Below are 8,998 nucleotides of genomic sequence, written 5' to 3'. Positions count from 1 at the left end.
AATGCTTGAATATTTCTTCATGCATCATTAAAACAAGATTGGCTTTTAACAAAAGGGGAGGAGGACGAGATCCTTTGGGCTGAATTGATTCTAGCTTGAGGCTGCCTTGCACAAGTAAGTGTATTACATAAAAATCTATACAGGATATTAAAACAACAGCCATTCTGCAAGACAGTTACAATTAAAAGCTGACACCCATCCATGCTTTTGTGTCTGCCTCTGCTGTCTGCCAACAAATGCATCTCAGCCATGTGAGTCCCTGCAATCAATGGGAGAGCTGTAGAAATGCTTAGAAGGCTTAATGTTAACTGGGTGGCTTTCTGAGCTGTTGCTTCTTGAATAATGGCAATCAAGTTTTGTGATCTGCAAGTACTTTCACAACATTTAGTTTCTCTTTTTACGAACTGAAACCAAAAATGTTAAAAAAAATGCAAAATGCATGTTGTACAGGGCATAAAGGTTTGGTAAGCACATAAAACATTGTATGTTCCAGAGTTGTGGAGATTTTCGGAAATTTAAGATAAATTAAAATGCACAACATGAACAGAATAAATAAAGCATACATAAAAATGTAAAATATTACATTTATTTAAAAAAATGTCAAAAAATGTAAAACATACAAAAACAAATTAAATTATATTCATATAAAAACACAATAGCTAAATGTAAAAAAACAACAACTTTTAACTAAAGAAAAATAGGGAGGGGGGACTTCTCAATGTGATATTTCACAGAAGGTTTTTTGGTTGTTTTGTATTGTTTTGTTGCTATTTTGTTCATTATTTTTGTCTGTTTTCATGAGTTATTTTATTTTGAATATATATTGTATATTTACAAGTCTTTTCAAGTTGTGATTTAATCAATATACACAAAACATATTTTTCTTCTTTGTGATGTATTTTCTAATATTTTATAATGCTTTTGATAATGTTAAAAACCCATTGCAATGCATTAAAATTTTGTGTGCATTTCAACGGCAGGATAAATGCAGATTGACATTCAATGATTATATGCAAATGAAATCTATACAGTAAATATGAAAAAAGAGCTGTCTTTAGCTACACAACTTTCCCTCTGGGGTTTAATGTTTGACTACTATGTTCAACAACTTTACCAACACAATCCCAGCCCCGTCCATTCTGACTTATCCCTGAGATATTGCCTTAGCTTTTCACTATTTTGTCAAACATCTGAAACGTGCTGCCCACATGAACCGATGTGTGATCTGAGGATTAATATAAAAGTGTTTGGTTGTTCGAGCTGCTATAACTCACAGTCAAAACGTCAGCAGAAACCGCTTTGAATGGCATGCAAAATCAGTCATTGCATCATCAATTCGCATCTCAGGCGAAATTTAATCAGATATCCATGAAATGACTGAGGGGGTCATGTTTTACATATAATGTTTCTAGCTATTGGTGGGACAAGTCCTATTCTCAGCGTAAGCAGAGCTCTCCAAGATGTTAGGGTTAGTGGGGAACCAAAGCGGGGCACGGGCTGGACTGGGTCAGTTGGCACGACAGCGGACCAAATGCTGGGAATAAATCAGTCTCACTGACACGGTGCCTCTCATCAAGTGACATCCCGTGGTGTCCCCATCAGTTTCAGACTAATAAAGATGTATGGGAGGAAAACAGAAGCGATCGCAGCAGATGCCAAGGTGAAATGCATCTAGTGTCTGGAGAAATACTGTGTCAGGTTTGAAAGGAAACTGTTCCAATGTTGGTGCGTTTTATTATCTGGATGTGTTAAACAGCATATAAATATGTGTTTACTGCATGAATTAAAAGCTACGGGGGAAAAAAAAACAAAAACATGGCCCAACTTTGGAAAATGGAAGACTTTTTTTTTCTAATTTTGATATTTAAGTTGAAATGGGAAGATTAAAGGGGAATGTTATTACTAATGTTTAATATTACATACAATACAAGAAAATACTTGAAATACAGGAAATACTAAATTAAGAGTAAAGTTGAAATTATAAGAATATAGTAGGACATCTTAATATGAAAATATGAACTGAAAACTTGGTGCAAATACATACAGCTTTACGCAAAAAAATAAACAAAAAAGGTACTTTATACTTAACAACAAGTAGGAAAGTTGCATATGTTTTAGCACTTAAGCACAATGTTTTGTTACTTTTATCCATAATAAAAAAAATAAAAAAATAAAAATAAAAATGTGCAGAATTTAAACTGTTTTTTCTACATCTGATCAATTGTTTAAAGTCAACAAGTTTCAAAAACAACATTTTCAAACAATGACTATAACCGAGTAAGTTTTACAGATATTGAGCTAAATGTTGGGGTGATAATACTTAGCGAGTATACTTAACACATATACTGAATATTAACAGATTGCATGACATTCTATTTTCTCAAAATAAATGACTTCTTAAGAGTCTGTCACAGAATTTTCAAGAAAAACACAAGTTTATGAAATACATAAGAATAATGAAGGAGTTATTTTTTTTATCAATTTTCATTACATTTTTTAACTGAAAGCGGTAAAATCACTGTATAGTGTACATTTGCATCATTTGTGTTGTCAGTATTAAATAAGCATTTCATTCAAATAACAATTTTTATAACTCAACTGACTTGCATTTTTGGTGTACTCTTGTGCCTTATGTTTGCCTGTGGTGGTTTTATGTTAAAGTCTGTTTTTGAGAAGGGCAGAAGGGAGGAGCTATGAGAGTGTGTGGAATAATGTAATATTCATGGCAGTCCAAGAGGAAGTTGTGTTGTCTCTGAGCTCCTGGAAAACACCACAACACCCCATCACATGTTATGTGTGCACACACTGAGCAGCACAGTCCAGCGGTGCTCACCCGACATCTGCATAAGTCATTCAGAAGGGCAATATGTGTCTGCATCAGTGATTTCTAAACACTTTGGGGTCAACATATTATTAATATTTAGTATTAGCACTGATGACAATGCGGCATCCTCCTGAGAGTGGGGCAAAATGTTGAGTGGGGGCCATTCTTCTGACGTCAACTGTGTTTGGCAGATGGTGCTGTCAGTTTAGGTCTTCGTTTATTCTTTCATGCATATGGCAGCATCTCCCCTTCATTAAAAAAAAGGCGAGCAAGCTCATGTATTATCTATGGGGCCAAAAAGCATGCAAACATAAGCAGGGATGTATCAAAGGAGCTTTAACTTCTGTAAACAACCACCGGTGGTTGTTGTAAATGTGATTTTACTTGCAGAAATAGCAGAAACATATGGCCCCAGACAGGAAAGGGGCTGATACCTGGATGGGATCCTGTTCCACCGGGGCACACGGCATCGTGTTTGTGACAGCATGTCATGTAACAATGAATAACATGGACAACCACAGCAATTTAAATTATGTTTTTTTTTTTGTTTCTTTGAAAATGTAGTGAACAAAAAGAAACTTGTTAATCAACTCATATTTTCCAAAATATCCATTATATTCTGTACAAACCTCCAGCAGAGGGTCAGTTTTAGTATTTTTGTGTTTTGAAAATACTTAAGACTTTAGTTGTCCTGACAAGACTCTGCCCTATTTGTTAGTATAAAACTTTCAAAAAGTATATTTTTTTTATTTTAATAATTTATTTTAACATGTTTTATTTTTGAACAAAAAATAATTATGATAACTGCTTATTTCCTTGGAAAAATGTACAAAGAACAGCTTTTCTATGTGACTACTTTACCAGCTCTGGCCACAGCTTTATAATCATATTCTAAAGTTTTTTATTTTTTATTTTTTTTATTTTTTTTACTATTAATGAAAATAAACTTTATTTTTCAGAATGCTAAATTTGATTATATGTGCTCATAAAATTTTGATACAGTTTATTTTCTCATGTTAACAGTCTGCCATGCCACACAATGAATAGGGAAACAAAATACATTAGTTTGAATGGATTTTACAAGCAAACATAAAATCCTGCAACTGTTTTTATTAAATCAATTAAATCAATCAGTCCAGTGTTACTGGTTTATTATTATATTGATTTAATGTTAATATTCATTTTAATAATTAAACGTTTCTCTCAAATAACATCAGCCTAATCTTTTCTTATTAAATTGTTGTAAAGTCACAGTGGAATTGGACTTGTCATTGTAATATTTGAGTACAAAATCTTTGCTACATTAGGAAGAATGAAAGAAAAAAAAGAATAAATCTGTTGTTTTAACTGGCATTTAGTTGTGACAAATACAAACCCACTAAATTTACACACTGTTTTGCCACTAGGTTTATAAAAAAACAAACATTTAGAAATATTTCGATGTATAGTAAAGATTGTTTTCCCCTTATTTTATTTATTCACAGAGATTTAAGTTGTCCTGACAAGTTGTCAAAAATATGTGTACCGGTAATTATCACAAAACACATCTATGATCATGTATTAGTTATCAAAACAGTAGAAAAAAAATACTGTTCAAAACTCCCACTCAAAAAATAAAATTGTTTTTTTTTTTTTGTAAGAAGATCAGAGAGAGGAAAGGAGAAGAGGGCCAGGAGACCCCAGTTAACTTTTGAAGTGTTTAACAGCGAGGGGTCTTACTCTTGCTTTCCTCTGACACGAAGCTGGGCTGGATACAATCGACGCCCTGGTTGAGCCAAAGGATGAGTGGAGATATGAGGGACCCTGTGGCGACCTAGCAGGTGCCATAGCAACAGAGAGTGGGAGGATATGAAGGACAGCCGGGGATTCAGAGGAGGAGAGGATATCCTGTTGAAGGGAGGAGCTGCGGCACCGGCAGCAAAATCACCTGTGACAAACCCAAACACAGGTCGGCAGCTTTCATGTTGGAGCTTGTGTGTAATCTTTGCAAAAGAAAAAAAAAAAGAGGTGAAGAAGCGCAGAGACACCGAGACAGACAGGCAGGGAGAAGATGTGAGAAAACAACAAAGACAAAGATTGTCAATAATTAATCATCACATTGTTCAGTGCTACGGTTGTTGATATGACAGCTGTTTTGATTGACTGATTTGGAGCATTTGATCTGCGGTGCTGCGGATCTTGGTGGGTGCTCCAACTCCCGACTATTTTTTTTTATCCTTTTTGCTCTCGCCTTGCTCGTTTTATCTTTTAAACTGCAAATAGCAAAGCAGTTATTGTATGGGAGTTACAGCTGCAGAGAGAGAGAGAGAGAGAGAGAGAGAGAAACTCACTGCAATGAGATGTGGTATTTACCAGTTTTACTTCGATGCTTAGTAATTTCCAGTTTTTAGAATGTGTTTACCTCTAAAATGTCAGAAGATCTGCTATTGTTGTTTAATTGCAGCAAGACTCAATATGCTTTCAGATGTAGCAAAATGGGATGGTAATTAAAACATAGTAGCATGAAAATAATTAGTTAAAGCTGCAGTAGGGAGTTCTGAGAAAGCCATGGACTTAGCCTGGAAATTTAAATAAACAACACCTTACAGGTCCCTCCCACATAGCAGAGCCTGACATGAACGTGCAGCCTATTAAGCAGCCAGGCCACTGATGATGGTAGATAACTATGACACATTCAGAACGCTCAAAAATCATCAGCTTTCCTACAATGTTAAGTTGTTTCCCCGGTAGTCTTGAGCTTGACCAATGGTACGCACTGTGCAGAGTAAGGGCATGGTAAGACAATCCTCCTGGCTCCGATTGGTTGTTTCAGACCGGGAGCAGTGTGTTTCTGCAAATGGCCGTAGAACCACTTATATTTCCACAGATTATCCGTCTCATTTTCTACTGTCAGGACATAATGACAGTTTTAACAAAAAATGATAAAAAAGTATATATACAGTATATGGTACATCCTGCAGCTTTAAGTATTTAAAAGTGTAGTATTAAGTGTAGTATTAACATTTTATTAAACGAAGCTTTGCAGCAAATTAAATTTCAACAAAAATTGGAAATCAAAATATTTTACTGTACTCACTCAAAGTAAGAATAGTTCAGAATTTTGAACCAAGATTCAGTGGGAAAGGGTGTATACAAATACTAATTTACCTGTTGTAGAAAGCTTTTGAACTGCCTTATTTTGACAAAATAAAGTTAACAGATTGAAGGCATTTTAAAAATAACTTGTCTGAGTGGGCCAACACCAAAGTGGATTAGAAGTCACACAAGATTGTATTCAAAATTTGATGCAGTGTTTTTTTTTATCATAATTTGATGATTTAGACTACTGTAAAAAAAAGTTACTGTGTAGTATCCATGAGTTATGCGAGTCCAGTCGTTCAGGGATACAGTGAGTGTTCCCTGCTAAACAAGGCCTTCATTGACCTAATAACTGGCAGCCTACTCAGTCACCAGCATGTTGAGTAGTATTCATTATTCATGCTCATTAAATTCTGGGCCTCATACGAGCAAAGACTGCCAGCTTTGCTGCCAAACTGTGTTGGTTTTGTGATGTGCCCACTTGAGACTCAGGGATTTAAAACCAGGACACCACTTCTGACAAAAAAAAAAGGCTGCACAGAAATACACATAATGCAGTCTGCTTCCAGTTCAGTTTGATCACATTTGACAAAATACAAAATTATGCTCACCTCCATTCATTGACCATGAATAGGATTTGGAATTAATAAATGGTAGAAAAATATGCACATTCTCCACCATGAAAAGAGATTTAGAGTCAAATCTGGCTGTTTGAATATGCAGGTTCATAGTCAGTTTATCGCATTATTCCCAAGGTTTATTCCCCATCATTTATTCTGCAAGGGAATTCAGCATGTCAACAAAACCCTTTTCCAATGAAAAGATGCCTTTGAAGCATTTTCAACACTCAGCGTTGTGTCACATCCTATTCAGTTGTTTTTTTTTTTTTTTGGTTTTTTTTGTTGTTGCTGAAAGAATTGACAGTCCTTCCATCTAGCTGCAACACATTTGCGATTTTGGAGTGAAAACAGAGCACAGACGCAACATCCGAAGGCACGGTAACTCATGTTAACTTGTTTTGAACATGCTGTTGATGTTGAATAGATGTGTTTACTTTGTGCTCAATGCTGGTGCGATTTCAAAATGTGGATTTGTCATGATCTCAAAAGAGGATAGAGAAAGAGAGAGAGAGAGAGAAAAAAAAAGATTTAACATTAATCATGTGCTTGGAAGGAACCTTGACATGAAGAACCTGAAATGTGCAGTAAAAAACTAAAATAAAATAAAACTACTATGCAAGATGCGCATACGGAAAAGAGTGATAAGAAACAGAAGATGGGCGGCCTCACAGCAAGAAGGCTGCAGATTTGCCTTGCGGCCTTTCTGGATGGAGTATGCATGTTCTCCAAGTGCACAAGTGTTTTTAGTTTTTATTTTATTTGTGGGTGCATTTTCCTCCATCAGACCAAAAAATGTTTATTAGATTAATTGGTGAATTGTCTCTAGGTGTGACTGAGAGTGTGAATGGTTTTCTGATTTTATTTTTTATTTCCCTCTATACAACCCTGTGACTACGATGGGCACCAGCTGCCCTGCAAAGTAAAAAGCAGTAGGTGGAACAGAAACTGTGTCTTCCATGCATGCCATAGACAGAGCGATAGCTGCACGAGTGCACTATGATTAAAACAAGGCTTTTTGGCATTAAGTTTTCAGCTAGCTAAGATTTAAAAAAGAGGTTATGACTGATAGGAAACAATTATTTATCATGGCACACATCGACAACGAACCAGCAGCTGTCTGTATCATTTCCAGGACCATACAGCCATTCATATTTGTCTCCCGTATTCTCAAATCCCCAAGACAAATACCCACAGTTCCAGAAAAGAGAGTGGATTACTGCTTTCCCATATGTTGTCCTGAGCAGACACAGCCGTATCAATCTAAGCCCGGTCAGTTGCTCTTTCATATACTCCTAATGTACTGGAAAGCCCGCCACAGTCGGTTGCCCCTTGCTGCTAGACCTGAAGACGTCTCAGTTCTGTGTTCCACAATGGAGAACAATCAGGCTTTTCTGTTAGATTAGCGGGGAGGGAGGGAGGGTGAGAGCCCCCAAGGCCTGATTGTTGTCTGGTAAGGCTGTGTTTTAATGCTGAGACACAAGGTTCACTGCAAGCGCTGGTTCTTTGTGTGAGATCTGTGTCAGAAACAAGAGGTCTAAATAAACAGTGAGACTCGGCAGAGCTCTTTCATTCATCATGGCCTCCTCTGACAGCAATGTGCTGAGAAACGATCCAGAATCCTCTAGGTGGGCTCCGGGAACTGTAAACCCTCTGTCTGCTTGGCTATGTGACTCTGAAACCAGGGACATCCTTGGTGCACAGAAACATATTCTACTCCATGCATGCACACAAAAAATAATAATTTCATTGATCACATAAATAAGTGCACTATTAATCTATGTTCCAAACTTCAGAGCTAAAACACAGCCACAGTCATGTCGAGCGTTACATGAGAATTCTTTCAGTCTTCGTTCTTTATGTTTGCAAAAGATCAGTACTTATTCCCTAAATCGCGCCATCTATCACAAGCAGATCCAAGCTGACAGTGCATGTTTTATGAGTCACAAACTAACAATAGGCTCACTTGTGAGACATGAGCTCAAATATTAGTTCTAAGTCTGTTCTTTGAATTTCTGGAGTTAGTTTGGATTACTACCTTTAATCTGAGCACTAGTATGGTGGGGAATTTCCTGGACTCAATGAGATGGGAGTGTTTCCGAACAAACAAAACTTCAAAGGGTGTGTGCTCCACAGAAAGGTAAGGTTGAATGCAAACATGTATTCATTTAACAATATTTTTTTCCCTGCTCTCAAAGCCTCTTATTGCTAAGATCAAAAACTTAACCTTTGACCATGGAGAATTCCTTTGTCGTGTTTAACTTTATTTATTTTCTTTTTTTTCCTTTTATTTTAATCAGAGAGCTTAATAATTTGTGGTAGACAGAACGCTGCAAGAAAAAAAATAAAACAACAGCTAACTTTTGCATATTAGACAGATGGCACAAATTGTCACATGGCAGCAGAAAAGAGTTGAGTGCAACTAATGTCTCTCTAGACTCATAAGCTATGATCTTTTTTTTACAAAAATGTATATATA

The sequence above is a fragment of the Austrofundulus limnaeus genome, unplaced genomic scaffold, assembly GCF_001266775.1.
Source record: "Austrofundulus limnaeus strain Quisiro unplaced genomic scaffold, Austrofundulus_limnaeus-1.0 Scaffold112, whole genome shotgun sequence".
Classification (NCBI taxonomy): domain Eukaryota; kingdom Metazoa; phylum Chordata; class Actinopteri; order Cyprinodontiformes; family Rivulidae; genus Austrofundulus; species Austrofundulus limnaeus.
Note: the sequence above shows the minus strand (reverse complement) of the source record.